At 51.9% G+C, this 16,280-nt stretch overlaps 1 protein-coding gene across 1 annotated transcript in view; it reads left to right on the top strand.

The window, feature by feature from the left end:
* Positions 1 to 3,300: 3,300 nt before the first annotated feature.
* The window catches only part of Nacc2 (NACC family member 2), a 68,392-nt gene continuing 55,412 nt past the window's right edge, over positions 3,301 to 16,280 (top strand). The window contains exon 1 of the mRNA XM_075985454.1: positions 3,301 to 3,424. The gene's annotated coding sequence lies outside the window, so the exon portion shown is untranslated. The remainder of the gene's footprint in view (positions 3,425 to 16,280) is intronic.

The following is a 16,280-nucleotide window of genomic DNA, read 5'->3' as shown; positions in this document are numbered from 1 at the left end:
CACAACAACAGGACCTTGTGAGATGGGATGGGATTTGGAGAGGGTCTGGGAGGTCGAAGGCCTGCTCTTATCTGGAAGAGAGTGGGCTATCCTGGGCTCAAAGGTAGAGGTGGAGGGCTGTAAAATATATTCATGACACAAGCACCTGGGTGGGCTGCTTGCTCCTGGATTTTGAGGTGGGCCAGAAGTGCAGCAGGTGAAGCCAATACTGGCTATAGTTTAGAAGGTGGGAAGAGCCCTTCTGAGGGGACATGGTCTCCATCACATAACATCATGGGTGGAGGAAGCAGCCATAACACAAGTCTTGGAGGGAAGGAAGCAGTTCTCACCCAAGTCTGGGCATTTAGACCCACATCTTGCTCTGCTTATAATTTTGGAGTTCTCCCACAGGCCTCTGGGGACTAAGGTCCTGTGGGTAGGAGCTCCTAAGCTATCAGGATTCCCAGGGAAACAAAGTTTCCTGTGATATGGTTTCGGTGTGTGGCTTCTTAGGGCCCCATCTCTGTGGCTGCAGGGTTTGTTTGGAGATTTTTGTTGTTGGCATTTGTCGTATTTTGAGACAGGGTTTCTCTGGATAGCAGTCCTGGCTGTACTGGATCTCACTTTGTAGACCAGGTTGCCGCCTTTGAATTTAGAGAACCACCTGCCTCTGCTTCCGGAGTGCTGGGATTAAGGCGTGAACCACCACACCCCACTAGGCTCTTTAGAATTTATTCCAGGCTGTTGTTTTTCAAATAAAAGGAGGAAGACCCTGAGGGCTCAGCTGAAGGTGACCCTGCACTTCCTAAAGGTTGTTGTTTGAGTGGCAGACAGGCTGTAAAAGCCTCCTGCTGGACTGGCAAGCTGCGTGCAAGCTGTAACCCCCCCCCCCCATGCCTCCTGCTGGGGGTCTTACTCTACCTGCTCAAGTTCAGGAGAAGCACTGCAGAAGCCATACTCTTAAGTCCTCGTTCTGCAGAGTCTCTACTGCAGAACTTGAACTAAGTGAGCCCTGAGCTGGCCTGCATCTTCCTCCTAAACCGAATTCTCCTCATGTATAAAACAGGAATTAAGAGAGCTGACCTCATAGGTTTGTTGTCAACATTGAATTAGGCAATGTGCTCATGTTCTGCGCACTGGCACAGGCCAGGCCAGGCTAGGATCTGTAAATACTTCATGCTTGCGTTAAAAATGTGCACGGAGGCAAGCGAAGGCTCGTGTACGCATGGGGAATGACTGCTACCTGTCGTCTTTTTCACGTGTCTGTGTGCTTGCATGTGTGTGCAGGTGGCATCTGCACATGTGTGCACATACATATGGAGGATGACGTTAGGTATCTGGGTTGCTCTCCACTTTATTTACCGAGGTGGCGTTTTTCAGCAGCTATGCCTGATTGGCCTCTATTGTGAGTCTAGGGTACCTTTAACCAAGCTCCTCATGTGTGCATAGCACGGGCTTTATTGACTAAGCCATCTCCTGGTGGTCTCCTAATATATCATTAAAGAAAAGGCTTTGGGGGCTGGAGAGATGGCACCGGCTGCTCTTCCAAAGGTCCTGGGTTCAATTCCCAGCAGCCACGTGGCAGCTCATAGCTGTTGGTAACTCCAGTTCCAGGATCCGACATCCTTAACATAGGCGTACGTGAAGACAAAACATCAATGCGCATAAAAAAAAATAAGGAAAATGTTTTGGGGCTGGGAGCAGTGCTCCAGAACACAAGGAAGCCCTGGGTTTTAGATTTCATTTCTAGCTTTGCCAAATACTAATGTTAATAATAATATTTACAAATTAAAAGAATAAAGCAAACATGCACACTGCGAGGTGCTAGCTGAATGGCTTTCCTTTACACTAGGAGAGTGTGAGGGGTGCCTGGCACCATCTCCACCTAGGGGGTCCTTTCTGTACACAGTGACCCAGCCCTGGTGACAGGAGGACTTCGGTGCCTAGTGAATTGCTTCTGGTGTACTGGAGCTGAGGTTTTTTTATTCTTTGAGACAGTCTCTCTATGTAGACCAGGCTAGCCTCGAACTCACAGAGATCCTCCTGCCTCTGCTTCTTAAGTGCTGAAATTAAAGGCACTGGAGAGGATATTTATTTTCTGCTTGGGCCTCAGGCGTGCTCCCCCCCCTCAGGGGAACCCAGCCCTTCTACCCACTCCTGTGCGGAGCAGGTGGCAGTGATGCTCATTCACGGCCAGGTTCACATGCCCACGTTACCTCCGACACGTGTGTGGTTCAGAGGTCTCCAGCCTGCAGACTCTTGCCCCTCTCTCCAGCTTCCTTGAATACATCAGAGGGCCCTAAAGAGGCTGGCAGTGTGGGGCTGGGCTTTGGACCGGGGGCCAAATTTAGATAGATGGAAGTGGGGTTCTGGGGAAAGCCCAGGATTGAGGTTCCATAGCCATCTTCTGGGTGGGCAGACAGGGGAATGAGCTAGTGGGTTGTCAGGGTGGGGGTTGGGGATGGAGGTGTTTTCTAGAAGCAGAACTGAAGCCAAGTCCAGGTCAAGGGTCAGTTCTGACCAAGGAAAGGATTAAGCTTGAGGCCAGGGTCCAGGATGCCCCGCAAGCTTATGCCTGTCAATGACCTTAGCCAGCAGCCAAGGTCTTGGGAAGGGATGGATCAACTTTGTTCACTTAATGCTCTTCCTCCCAGTGACCTTGCTCATGACCTCTTTCCTGGAGCCACCCGCGTGGGTACGGGGTCAAGGCTGGCTGTGACCCTCAAAGGGCACTGGTGCCTGAGCACAAAGGGACTCAGGTTGGGAGGAGTAAACGGGACTCCTGGGTACTTTCAGGAGTGTGGCCGGCTTAATTTCTAGACATATGACTTAAAACCAGATCTGTTACTAGAGTATGGCCTTGGGCGAACATAGCCCGGCTGCTGGTGACTAGGGGCTGTTACACTCTTGGATCCCAATCCGGCTGGAATACTCTAGTCTCCGCCAGACTGCTGTAAGTCGGTGGGCAGGAGGTACTCGCGCCCGGAGGTACTTGCTCCGAGGTTGCTCGGTCACGCGATTTCCTAAGACTGGTGGGTTTGTAAGCGCGGCCGCGGGGAATTAAGAGGTTGGGACCGGACGCCCCAGGTCGTTCTCCTGTCCGGCCGCTGATCCCAGCCCCTCTGGTGCCTCGCGCAGTCTCGGACGCTAAGCGCTCGGGAAGGCTGGCGCAGCAACTCTCGGTGTCGTGATCTCCCACCAGACCCCCTTGGGCTTCCCTCTCCCGCGCCCACCTGGCGACGAGTACGCGCGCGCGGTCGGCGCTCTGTCCCTTTAAACAGCCCGCGGGCGCCTCCCCCGCGCCCCGCCCCCGCCGCGGTGCGGCCGCCGGTGCTGGGCGAGGTCGGAGAAAGTCCGCGGGCGCCGGAGCTCGGGGACGCCGGAGCACTTCCTGCCGCGGGCGGCGCCGCAGCTGCCCAGGCCGGACCGGGCCGGGTGCCCGCAGGTACGGCCAACTTGGCGCGTGTCGCGCCGTTTCCGCCGCGGGCCAGTCGTCCCGCCCGCACTTCCCGCAAACTCCGCGGCGCGGCCGCCCAACTTGCGCTCCCGCTGCCTGCCGCAGTGCCCGCCGCGCGCCCGGGGCGCGGCCGAGTGGGGTGCGGGCCGCGCTGGAGCTGCGCGCGGGCCGCGGGGCGGAGAGGGCCGGCTCGCCGAGCTGTCCCGGCCCAGAGCCCAGCCCCGGCCCCTCCAGAGCTAGGGCTCCCGGAGCGCTAGCGTCTTCCTTTCCCGCCGGGGTCCTTTGGCCACGGGAGACCCCGGGTCTGCCCTGGACGGGAGGGAAAGCCCTGATGACACTGGCCCCTAGCCAGGGCACAGGGGACACACCCCTCCTGGCCGGCCAGGTCAGAGGCAGCGCGTCTGCGCATCAGACTCGGCCCGTGCCCGCCCTCTCTAGCTAGGTGGGCCAGTTGGTGGGCAGGGGTCGTCATTGCCTCCCTTTCTCTCTGGTGATAACTCCAACCTCGGAAGACACTGGGGGTCGCTGCGGTGGGAGGGGGCTTTTGGCTTGTCCCTGTTTCTGCGTCTCTGCAAAGTTGTTAAGGTCTCCGGACTCTTCCCCAAGAAAACTTACGGGTGTTTGGGGCTGGGGGAGGTGAGATTGGGCGTCTCAGTGGCTTCTTACCCTAGGCTGGGACTCGGTACCTGCTCCTCCTGTGCGTATTTTGCGGGAGTCAGCGGGGTCGCTTTAGCCCTTCTCCGGGTTCGTTTCCCCGGGCAGATCTGTTCAGCGCTGCTAACTGCTGATATCTTCCTCCTGGTGCTTTTGGAACCCTAGGGTATGTGGGCTCCCCTATTCTGCTCCCTGGAGCTTACTTCACCGGCAACTTCCACTGTCCCCTGCTCCCTCTTACTGGAGCTTCCCGATGGAGATTTTTTTTTGGGGGGGGGACTCTCTAGACTAGCCAGGTGTAGCTCTGCGAAGTGTTGCGGCCGAGCCAATAAAGGGGTGGAGAGGGATGGGTCATGATCCTTGGTGGCCTGGCTGGGCTCTTGATCCAGTAAAGCCTTCTGAGCAATTGATGTGCAGGTTCATGTCCCGGTCTTCCCAGGTGCAGCTCCCTGACCCTCCTCTCCTATCTCTGGTTCCCTTTTCTGTCCTCTTCCTCCTACAAGTTCTTGACTGCTATTCCCTTTATTCCATTTTGACCAAAGATGAGGGTAGGATGTCCCGTGGGGCTCTGCAGTCGGTGTGGTCTTTAATCCTCATGATGTCCTGGGAGAGTTGGCTGTGACTTTTCATTTCACAGTTGAGGAGACAAGGCTTGCTCAGCTAGGGGATGGACAGCCGGCATTCTGTCTAGTCCCAAACCTCCAACAATTTTATCCAGGCACGTGGAGCCACCCACTCCATCCGCCAGTGTCCTTCACTCCTCATTCCTTCAAGGATGCTCCATGGCACTTCCTTATTGGGTGGCACCTCCGCTGGAGCCCAGATGAAGGAAAGAGGTGAGATCCAGGTGCAGCTGTCCCTTGTTCTTTGGGCCAGCTGGTTGGAATTAGCACAAGTAGAAGGAAGTGTCACTTGTCAGTTCTCAGTGACCAGAGATCTTTTCTTGGTGGTCATGCCCATGGCAGGATGGTGCTGGGTGAAGGGTGTGCACCCTGGCATCTGAACCCCGCTGATTCCCGGAGCTCGCAGCCATTTAGAGTGCTGGGAAACACTATCAGAGAGAAACGCTTGTGCTGCAAGAGCTGAGCGCCAGGCTGTTCCTGGGCTGTGCATCCACCATCAGTCTGAATTACGGACTGCTGGCATTATGCTTGGGGCATCCAGAATGCCTCTTCCTGGGAGAGAGGCTCGTACAGGACTTTGACGGTCTCACCAAGCCCCCTTTTCAGACTAGTTCTTGAGCCTACATTTGTCCTCTCAGGTTTCAAGTGGTGAGCTGGCTGGTGCGCAGAGGCCCTGTTTGCTACAGAGGTCCTTCCTGCCTGATTTGCATGGGGGGGGTGTCGATGTGATCGCTAGGGTCTTGTCTGATCTCGGCATAGGGATCCAGCACTAATGGGACGGAAACTGAGAGCTGTGGTTGCCTCAACAAGAATTGAGTCCCGGCCTCTGACATCCTTGATCCTAGAGTGTACATGGCACCTGGTGGCTGCCAGCTCTGGCTGTCTGTGTTTCCTCCACTCCCTTCTCTAGACCTGTTTTCTGCACGCTCTAGCCCATGAAATCACCCTATCCCCCTGGCTTGTGGGCTCTGCTTCTCTAGCCTGGTGGTTTCCAGGGAGTTCTCTGGAGAGCTTACAGGGGTGCGGGGAGAGGGGGTTGAAGTCATCTTGGGTGTAGGGGTGGGCTGCTGAGGGGGTTCTGTTTCTGGGTCCAGTGACCATGAACCAATGTCAGGCCTCAGTCCCTGCTCTCATCTGCCACAAAGCCATACAACCCCAGCGTAAGGAGCATATTTGAGAAAGTGACTTTGATGTGCGCCCCCCACACCCCACACCCCGGGCATGCTGCTTTCACTGTTGGTACCCACCCTTGCCTTGATAGCTGCTTCTGTGCTGTGTCTGGCTCATGCTGGCCTCAAACTGGGCCTGGCTTCGCAGGATGAGAGGCTGCCTTCCAACTCTGAGGAGTTTTGGCTGGTTGGAATGGGGGTGGATGCTGGTACCCATGGCTGTGTCTCTAGGGGGTCACCCTGGGCTGAAGAAACTGTGTGGACTTTGAGACCTGTTTTTGCTTTGCGCTTTTTTTTTTTTTTTGACTGAGTCTTAAACTGAGTGTGTGTAGTTCAGGCTGGCCTTGAACTCAATTTGTAGCTGAGGATGACCTTGAAGCCCTGTTCCTCCAGCCTCCTAAAACCTGATATCACAGGTGTGTGTTCTTACACCCTGCTCCAGGCCTTGGAGAAGGGAGCAGAGCCCTGTAATGATGCTGGAGACAGGTACCACCAGCCCCTGGGATACTGGTTTTCGCTGCTCCTGGCAGGTATAGGCTGCCTGCATCTGGCCCCATGAGGGTGCACATGGAGTCTGCCCTGCCTGGGTATGGTCAGGTGATGGAGGGGTACAGGAACCTGCTTAGAGCTGGCTTGCTGCTCCCCTCACCCTAAAACTGGAGTTTCTGGACTATTCCCAGACTACCTCTACCTTATACTTCTCTGAGGCAGTGTGAGGAGTCTGGTCCCACGTTATCACAAAGTGGTGGGGGAAGTTTAGCTAGGGTAGTCTCTACCTGGTTTCTCAGATGTGGGTAGCCCTGCCCACAGCCTCCCCTGCTACTGCCTCCTGGGTTTCTTTTCCTTTCAGCCTTCTGCCACCCCTGGCTGGGCCCCCACCACTGGAGAAGCAGCCTGTGATCTGGCCTGAGGTGACTACTCTGGCCTGCTCTTCAATGCAAGGATCCTGGCGACCTCTTTTGCTGGTTTAGCAAATTCTCACTCTTCCCTAGGCCTGCCTCTGTTGGCATCTCCTGCGGTCCTCACTTTCTTAGAGCCAGGCTTGGCTTTGAGTTTGCAAGTTTGGGTTTTAGAAGCAGAGACCCTTGTGACTGGGTCTCCATACTCCAGGCCCATGAACATAGTGGTGTCTCTGAGTCCTCTGTTTGGAGTCCTCTGAGCAGAGTGGAGAACGGACTCCAACCCAGGGCCCTGCCTGCCCTGGTGTCTGCAGTGCCGGGCCTGGGTTCTGGGAAGCTGCTTGATTGGGAACCTAAGATCAGATTACTGGAGATTTTGTCCCCTCCCCAGGCTGTGCGGCCCTCCCTGTTTGGGTCCCACTCCAGGTCTCCCAGCTGGCTGGCTCTGCCTGGCCTGTGCTATTGGGATGGTGAGGCCCTTGGTGGGAATATTGCTGGCCCTTTAAGGGGAGGCTGGTGCAGTCCCAGGGAGAAGGAGGCTTTTTCTCTGGAGTTGTTTCCAGGTCCCCGGGGAAGAGCTGGCTGGGGCTCTTAGGAATCTTGCCCCTCCTCCTTGCATCAAGCCTGGCATCCAGGAGGGCATCCGGCCACAGAAGGGCCTCCAGCTCTAGGCCCGCCCCTCACTGGTGTCTGGGAAGCAGGCAGGGGTGGGTGGGGCGGGGCATGAGGCGGGATCAACGGGGCCTGAAAGTGCCCTTATATAGTCACTGGGGGTGAGCAGGGAGTCTAGCCTTCGAGTCGTCTGGCCCTGGGGTTGCCAGTGCCCCCTGGCATTCCAGTGGAGAGAGATGGCAGTCTGAACGGCAGGAGGATCTGGGGTCCAGTACTTTGGGTCCAGCAAAGCCAGCCCCCACAGAATGCCTGTTGATGATTGAAAATAAAAATGCCCCCATTCTTCTGTAGTCAGAGCCAAGAATACTTTGAAAATCACCGTTTTTAAAAGTCAGAGGAAATAGTGTGTCCATAGTCAGGAGTGGGCTGAGGCCCTTGACTGCATAGTGGGCTCTGATGCCTGCTGGTGGGGCAGCCTTTCCAGTATGAAATGCTGGTGACCTCTTGATGGGAGCAGCTGAGTGGCCCTTCTCGTCCCCAGCCCTGTTGGGGAGAGGGACATAAAGGGGAGGCTTCTGTTCACATCCTCCATTTCTGAATCTCTCCCCTTCATCTCCTGTGTTGCTGGGGTGCAGGGGAGGTGACCTGCTGTCCTGTCCTGTTGCTGACTTCTGTGGCACCCCAGTACTGGGCCATCCCCTTCCCTCCTGAGCCCTGGGGCTTCGTCCTTGGCCTCCCTCCTCTCCTCCTCTGCCCTCTCCACTCTTGACTCTGCTCTTAAAAAAAATCACAATGTTAACACAGTTTTTGCTCATTTAATCTAGTTACTATTGTGCTACTAAGCGCCTTTGTTAAATTTTGTATATTGATACTTTTCGTTGTTGTCAGCAGTTTTTTCTTTTTTCTTTTTTGGATATAAAGCCATTAGGGTGAGAGAAGATTAAAAAGATACATTACAATTAAAATGTTAATGAAATCCGCATCATACAACTTTTGAAACCCTTCAGGCATTTATCTTGCCTGTGTCATGTCCATTAACTTTGGCTATTCTTATTCCACACTGACCCCTGCTGAGAGATTTGTGCTATAATTGGATTTTTTTTAAATTAAAAAAAAGGGGGGGAAAAGCTTTTAAGAAAATAGAGGTTGAGTGGCCAGTTCTGGTTCCGAAATGAAGAGAGTAGAAAATGGGAAAGCTTGGCTCCCTCACTGGGGGCAGGCGCAGGGCCCATCCATCCCTGCTTGGCTATAAGATGTGCATTTGGGGTGTGGCTTTGTAATGGGAGACCCCAGAGGAATGAGGGTGTGACCTGAGAGCCAGGTCGGGGCTGGGGGTATCTCCCTGGGAAGAGCCAAGGTGCTGGGGGTGGGTAATAAGAGTCTCTCCTCTCTCTATCCCATCACTCTCCTTGGCCTGTGACTGTTTAAGGGGACACCGATGTTTCTGGCTAGGGTTTTGGGCTATGGGAAGCAGGGAATCCCCAGGTCTTCTCAGGGCAGCTGAGAGTTTAGGGCAGCAGTGTAGCTTCTGTGCAAGCAGGTCAGATGTGTGTGCACAGGTGCACACATCCATGTTTACATATAAATGAGCTCGTGTGCTCATGTGACCCATCGCCAGCAGCCCCTCACCGTCCCTTGGACCGGCTCCCCGGGATAGCTCTGTGGGCACCTGGCAGTGCTGGAGCTGGTCAGGTGGTTGGCAGTGGGCTGCAACAGACAGATTTCATGGCTGTGTTTCTGCAACACCTTTCTATAAAGGGAAACATAATTTAAAATATGATTACTTAGTGTTGTAACAGCGCCTCAGCCGCTCTGCTGTGAGGGAGATCATTATCAGTCTGATATTAACTTGCAAAGAATATTATGCAAATTGCCTGCGGCTGGGGAATCCTTGCAGGCGGGGGCCAGTCTGGCTTCCCGGCCCTTGTCCTTGGGCCTGAGGCTTTTCCTTCCTTTCCCCTCACCCTGGGTACCCAGGCCATCCTGGTTCTCAGGTTTAGCAGCAGCCCAGCACCTTGGGTCTGTGGAGCCCCACCCACATCCTTTGCTCCCCTTTGCTACAGTGATAGGCAGGCTTGCTGTGGTGTAGCATTGCCTCTCTCTGGGGTGACAGTGCTGTGATGTGACTGTGGCTGGGCCTTGATATGGGCACTCAGCTTCTGCAGCTCAGCCATGGTGTGTGTAGGGGGACAATTGTTCTGCTGGTCTTGGGGGTCTGGTGGCAGCTACAGCCTTACAAGGAGGAAGTGTTCTCCCCTGTGTACGCTCCAAGTTCATCCTGATGGATGTGGTGCGGTCTGGCTACACTGTTCACTGTAACAGAGTCCTTTAGAGCAAGGACTGACTCTAAACAGTGGATAGGCCTGTTGGGGGGAGGTTCCTAGAAACAGTGTCTACTTGGTACCAGTGAAAGCCCAGTAGTTGGTCCACCAAAGATGCCCCTCTCTAGTGCGGTGAAACTGAAGCCCACTGGGTGTCACCAAATCTCCTTCCTGTACCCCAAATCTGACACATAACCAAGGTCTGGAAAGTAGGAACCTTCCTGGGAGGGCCCTTAGCTTTTCCAGGGCAGGGGTTGAGAGCGTGCACATGGGGTGGGAGCTGCAAGGGTGATTTGGGGTGGTGCAGAATCTGGCATCTGGTAAAGAGATATGGGACATTCTCAAGGATCATATTGATGCTTATTCCTTGTGGCTTTTGCCCACAGTGCTAGGTTTTCATACCCAGAATCCTCCTGAGGTGTGGGCCCTGCCCACCACTGCATTTGGGTCCAGATCTAGGGCCTCAATTTCTCTGTGCATGAAACGAGGGAAGCTGATCATGAGCTCTGGATAGCATACAGCACCCCATTTATACAGCACCCCATTTTAGTCATCAGGGTCACTGGCCAGGGTTGATCCATGGTCAGCTCTAGGGAGGCCACCTTGTGTCTTATCCTAGGGTGTTCCAAAGAGCTGTCTTCCTAATCACACAGCCAGCTACTTCTTTCCTGCTGCTCCCTACCCCTCTGCTTCTGATGGCTGCTGTAGGAAGGCCCTCTAGACTGTCTGTGTGTGGTGGTGGTGGTGGGGCATTGTTTTAAAGGATGATAGCCTTAGGCTGACCTAAAAGGCACTAAAAGCAGATAAGTGTAAATAAAACCAGGGAGATGGCTCAGCAGTTAAGAGCACTTAACCTCTGCTCTTGAAGAGGACTTGGGTTTGGTTCCCAGCACCTACGTGGTGGCTCCAACCCAGTATCTCCAGTCCCAGGTGGTTCACATGCCTATACATAAGTCAAGCAAAACACTCATACACATAAAACATAATCTTTAACATTTTTTATTGATATTTATTGAGCTCTACATTTTTCTCTGCTCCCCTCCCTGCCTCTCCCCTCTCCCCTTCAACCCTCCCCTAAAGTCCCCATGCTCCCAATTTACTCAGGAGATCTTGTCTTTTTATACTTTCTACTTCCTGTGTAGATTAGATCTATGTAAGTCTCTCTTAGTGTCCTCATTGTTGTCTAAGTTCTCTGGGATTGTGGTTTGTAGGTTGGCTTTCTTTGCTTTATGTTTAAAAACCACCTATGAGTGAGTACATGTGATAATTGTCTTTCTGTGTCTGGGTTACCTCACTCAAAATAATGTTTTCTAGTTCCATCCATTTGCTGGCAGAATTCAAGCTGTCGTTATTTTTTTCTGCTGTGTAGTATTCCATTGTGTAAATGTACCATACTTTTTTTTATTGATTCTTGGATCGAGGGGCATTTAGGTTGTTTCCAGGTTCTGGCAATGACAAATAAAGTTGCTATGAACATAGTTGAGCACATGTACTTGTGGCACGATTGAGCACCAAAAGTGGTATTACTGGGTCTTGAGGAAGGTTGTTTCCTAATTTTCTGAGAAATCGCCACACTGACATCCAAAGGGGTTGTACCAGCTTGCATTTCCACCAGCTAAATTTTTTTTTAAATTAAATATTTGCATATGGGTGTTTTGCGTGAATGTATGTCTGTGCACCTGGTATCTATGAAGGCCAGGAGGGTGTTGGATCTCTTGAAAATAGGAATTACAGATAGTTGTGAGCTGCCGTGTGGGTTCTGGGAATGGAACCTGGGTCCTCTGGAAGAGCAGCAAGTGCTTTTAGCTACTAAGCAATCTCTCCTGCCCTTTCCTGAAATGAATCTTGAAAACATTAGCAGACATCCAGGCCCCTCTCACCTTCCCCTGGCTCTACAGTCGTAGACACATATGACCTTGTCCGCATCATTCTGGCTGCTGCCTCCGTGTCCCAGCAGCCTCTTCCCTCTAACTCTGGTTGAGACCAGTCAATGCCCTGGTTGTGAATAAGGCCCTGTTGGAGGTTTTGGGGAGTGGGGAGATGAAGTTTTGGTCCAGGACAGAAAGCCTTTGTGCTTGGTGGCTCTTGCAGTACTGGCCAGCAGGATGGGCCTCAGCACAGTGTCCACTGCATCTCAAAGCTTTGCCGAGGATGTGTGAGCAGCAGTCCAGCTAGAGATGTTTGGAAGAGCAAGCAGAGGGGGCCGAAGGAGGGAAATGGGGCCGAGGCTTACATAAGCTTTGGGATAGGAGAGGCAGGCGTTGTGTTAATTATTGTAACCCAGTTTAGCGGTGAGTCTGTGTCACATGAAGTGGCCTGGAAACTGAAGCGCGTGGGTCACAGTGAAGTCCTGGGGTGACATGGCTGGCACAGGGACAGACAGTGCAGCCGTAGGGAGGTTGAAGGGATGAGATCTCCTTGGGGTACCGCAGGGAAGGATGGCGGCACAGTTCTAGGCACCCTTGACCTTGCCTGCACCAATGCTGTTGCCCCCTTGCACACCAAGCTGGTGTCTGGACCAGTAACAGCCCTGCTGGTCTGACGTTGATGTCAGTGGGGAGGGCTTGCATGAAGTGACAGCCTTGGCTTCTCTCCTGGGACACAGCAGGCTTCCAGGTGTCTCCCTCTTCTCAGGTGACCAACTGTGTGGAGGATAAGCCTGTGGGCCCCAAGCCACTGGAGGCTACCCTGGGGTTTAGCTCTGGGCCATTAAGCAGGTTCTTTAGGACACAGGAAGATCGGAAGCATCCCAAAACATCCTTGAGAATTACCCAACCCTAACTCTGTATGGGACCCCTCAGAGCTTGGAGATTCCGCTCCGCATTGTATCTGCCAGTTGGCAGGGGTCTCTGGGAAGACTGTCAGTGCCTTCCTTTGCTGCGTGTAAGACCTTGGCTGGATTTGTGTGCTGCTTCTGAGGGGGTGACAACATGTGGCCCATGACTCAGACATGATCCCCTTCTTCAGGAGCTGATGGGGTGGTGTGGTCTCCCCCAGTGTGTGGCCAAGAGCTGTGGAAGGTATCCCTGCCTTTCTAAGCACTCCACAGTGAGACTGGCTTCCATTCTCGCCCCTGCTTCCATTGATATACAGGCTACCCAGTGTTGGCGGGTGAGACTATTCTTCAGAAGTTTGAGAAAAAGCTTAAAGATAATCAGATTTAGGAATTACATGTGCTGTTTAAAGAATGCTTCCCAGTAAGTTACCCAGCAGGCCTCAGTGTATCTGGTTCAGACAAGAGCCAAGGGCACCTACCTGTGCCAGCACAGGCCATGACCTCGGCAGCCCTGCGTGCTGCAAAACCAGCTGACAACCAGGAACATCCTTCATAGTGAGGCATCTGGTGCAGATGATTTGTTCTGGTGATTTGTTGCATCTTAAACTTTTGTGTGGGGCTGTGTTGGCGCACGCCTTTAATCCCAGCACTCTCTGTGAGTTTGAGGCCAGCCTGGTCTACAAGAGCTAGTTCCAGGACAGGAACCAAAGCTACAGAGAAATCCTGTCTGGAAAAAACAAACAAACAAACAAACCACAAAAAAAACTTTTTTGTGACCTGAAGGTAATTTGATATTTTGAGTGAATCTGAGGGATTTACTTATTTATTTTGAAGAATAGTTTATTATTGACTACACTGCAATAGTAGCAGTAACTAGGAAGTAACTGGAATTCTGCTTCCTGTATTTTGTTTGAATTTTTTTTTTGTTTTATTTTGTTTTATTTTGTTTGATGCAGGGTGTCTCTGTAGCCCTGGCTGACCTGGAACTCATTCTGTAGACCAGGCTGTCCTCAAACTCAGAGATCTGCCTGCCTCTGCCTCCCAGGCGCTGGGATTGAAGGCGTGGGCCACGCTGCCCAGCTGGTCGCGGTGCAATAGAACAGAATAGAACAGAAACCAGGAGGGCAACAACAGTTAGATGCCGTGGTGTTTCATTTGTATTTTAATAAATAAAGCTTGCCTGAAGTTCAGGGAGTAAAACAGCTGCACTGATCAGCCTTACAGACCAGGCACCTTTAATCCCAGTAGCCACACTAGTTTGCCATAGAAACAGGGCGGTAGTGAGGCACGCCTTTAATCCCCAGCACCAGAGGGGAATATAAAATGGGAGGACACAGCTCTCTCACACAGTCTCATTCTGAGAATCCTGGAGGCAGGGTCGCTATTACCGACTGAGGTAGAGGTAAGAACCAGTGGCTGGTTGTTTTTGCTTTTCTGACCTTCAGGTTGGACAGTTTCTGTCTCTGGGTTTGTATTAATTGTGCTATACTTAGAGTGTTTATTAAGAACAATTACATAAAATTAATGCTACATTTTATTTAATCTGCATAGTAAACCAACAAGGAGGCAAAGGGGGAGGACAGGAGTGTTATATGATTATTTTTGTACGTTTGTACGTGAGCCTAGCCTTTAACAGTTGAGGCATCTCTCCAGCCCATGTAAAAGTCAGCAACATAAATTAACAAATATCTCTTATTTTTATTGTAAATTAAAGTCAACATATACATGATACATGAAAGGTTTTCAGTAAGTGGTAGTTAAAAAAAACTACTAATAAGAAAGTAATGATTCAAATCACAAAATTTGTTTGTTTTTCTTCTTCTTCTTCTTCTTTTTTTTTTTTTTTTTTTGGTTTTTCGACACAGGGTTTCTCTATGTAACTTTGGTGCCTGTCCTGGAACTTGCTCTGTGGGCCAGGCTGGCCTTGAACTCACAGAGATCTGCCTGTTTCTGTCTCCCAAATGCTGTGATTAAAGGCGTGCGCCGCTACCACCACCTGGTACAAAGCTTTTATATGCCTTGGATTTTATAGTAATACGTGAAGAAAGTAGCTGTCACTTTATTTTTATGGAAAATGATCAGATAAATGCTGTTCCACAGACATTTTAATAGCATTTATCATTAATGAATTTTTACACAGAGTATCACTGGATCATTTCCTGAGTGCTGGTACTAAAGGCACACACCATCACTGCCCTGCTTGCTTTGTGTGTGTGTGTGTGTGTGTGTGTGTGTGTGTGTGTGTGTGTGTGTGTGTTCCTTCCTCCCACCATGTGACTTCCAGGCTTCACACACTTAGGTGAACAGGCTTGGTGACTAACTCCTTCCTTCACCCCACTGAGCTATCTCAGTAGCCCTGTTTGTATTGGAGGGCTTGGTTTGTTTTTGTTTTCTTAAGAACAGCCCCTACTGTGTAACCCAGTTGGAGGCTGGCTTCCAACTCTTCTGCTTCAACTTCTCCCTCCCTAGGGTTACAGGTGTGGTCTCCCAAGCTGGCTTCCCCTGTGGAATGACTTTGACCCATCTCCTGGGTTCAGCTGTGTGTGTGTGTGTGGGGGGGGTTGTGCCAGCCCAGCCCCTAAATTATTTCTCCCAACCAGAGGGGTGGCGTGAGATTAAAGACACAACTCACATGGCTTGATCGGGAGATTTCTCATGAAATCATGAGTTCGCATCCTGAGAGTTCCTCCGCGTTTATGCTCCAAACAGCCTTATGTACAAAAACATAAACTGAGGGGGTAATTCATTAGCATCCTGTTTCCTAGGTAACCAGGTGAATGTCTCTGGTCACATCCACACCTTTGACCACACCTTTCTATACAGTCTCTGTCCCGGCTTCCTGTCTTCCTGCTGTGTGTGCCAGCTCTGTCTGGAGGCAGGCCGAATTAACATATCTTTTCAGGCGTCCTCCAAATTACAAAGAAGGAGCAGAACAACATCCTGACCCTTTGTTAGGGAGGTGACCACCGACTGTGTGGCAGGTGCAAACTGGTTTGAGATTCTGGTTCCCTGTAGCAAAGTGGGTCCACACGGCTGTGAGACGGCAGTCAGAAAGCTTTGAGTTTTCAGATGAGGGGATCCCAGCCTGGATTGTTGTTCTCTTGATGGCTGACTACTCTAACACCTTCCAACTTCATCTGCCTCGTGGCAGGTGCTGGTAAGTGCGGAGTTACAACTGTGGACATCCCCCTGACGGCTGGAGGACCCTGGTGGGCCTGGTAAATGTGGTAGTGCCGCTGTGAATGGAGTTAGCAAGGGTTTGCTCCAGAGAACCTGGAATGTCCAGGCCAGTTGGGAGAATGCCTCCCATTTGGGTCTACTTGTGGTGTCCCTCATACTTGTCATGTCTTGGGCAGAAGCATCACACATGCAGCCCTGTGTCCTCTGGTGTCATCTCTAGAGCTGGATATGGTGGCATGCTTAGAACTGTGCTCCAAGTCACTTGGGGGATATGTCTATCTGTTTTGAGTTTTCTCTCTCTCGTTTTGAGACAGTCTCTTCACTATAACCCAAAATGCCCTAAAACTCACCATGTAGCCCACACTGGCCTTGAAGTCACGGCAGTCCTCCTTACTTCTTTTTGAAATACAGTTTGTGTAGCTCTGTCATACCTGGAAGTCCACACGTAGAACAGGCTGGCCTTGAACTCACAGAGCTCTACAGCAAGTCCCTCTGGGGTCCTTGGAGCCTAAGGGTGAGTGGGTGTCCCTGTAGAGAAGCTCAAAGCTAGTGCTGGGGTGGTACTGCTTACTGTCTGCATCCCCTGTTATTCCTTAGATTGTGACGCTGC

The sequence above is a fragment of the Microtus pennsylvanicus genome, chromosome 9 (genome assembly GCF_037038515.1).
Source record: "Microtus pennsylvanicus isolate mMicPen1 chromosome 9, mMicPen1.hap1, whole genome shotgun sequence".
NCBI lineage: Eukaryota > Metazoa > Chordata > Mammalia > Rodentia > Cricetidae > Microtus > Microtus pennsylvanicus.
The sequence above is the reverse complement of the archived record's forward strand: the minus strand, read 5'-3'. Positions and strand labels throughout refer to the sequence as shown.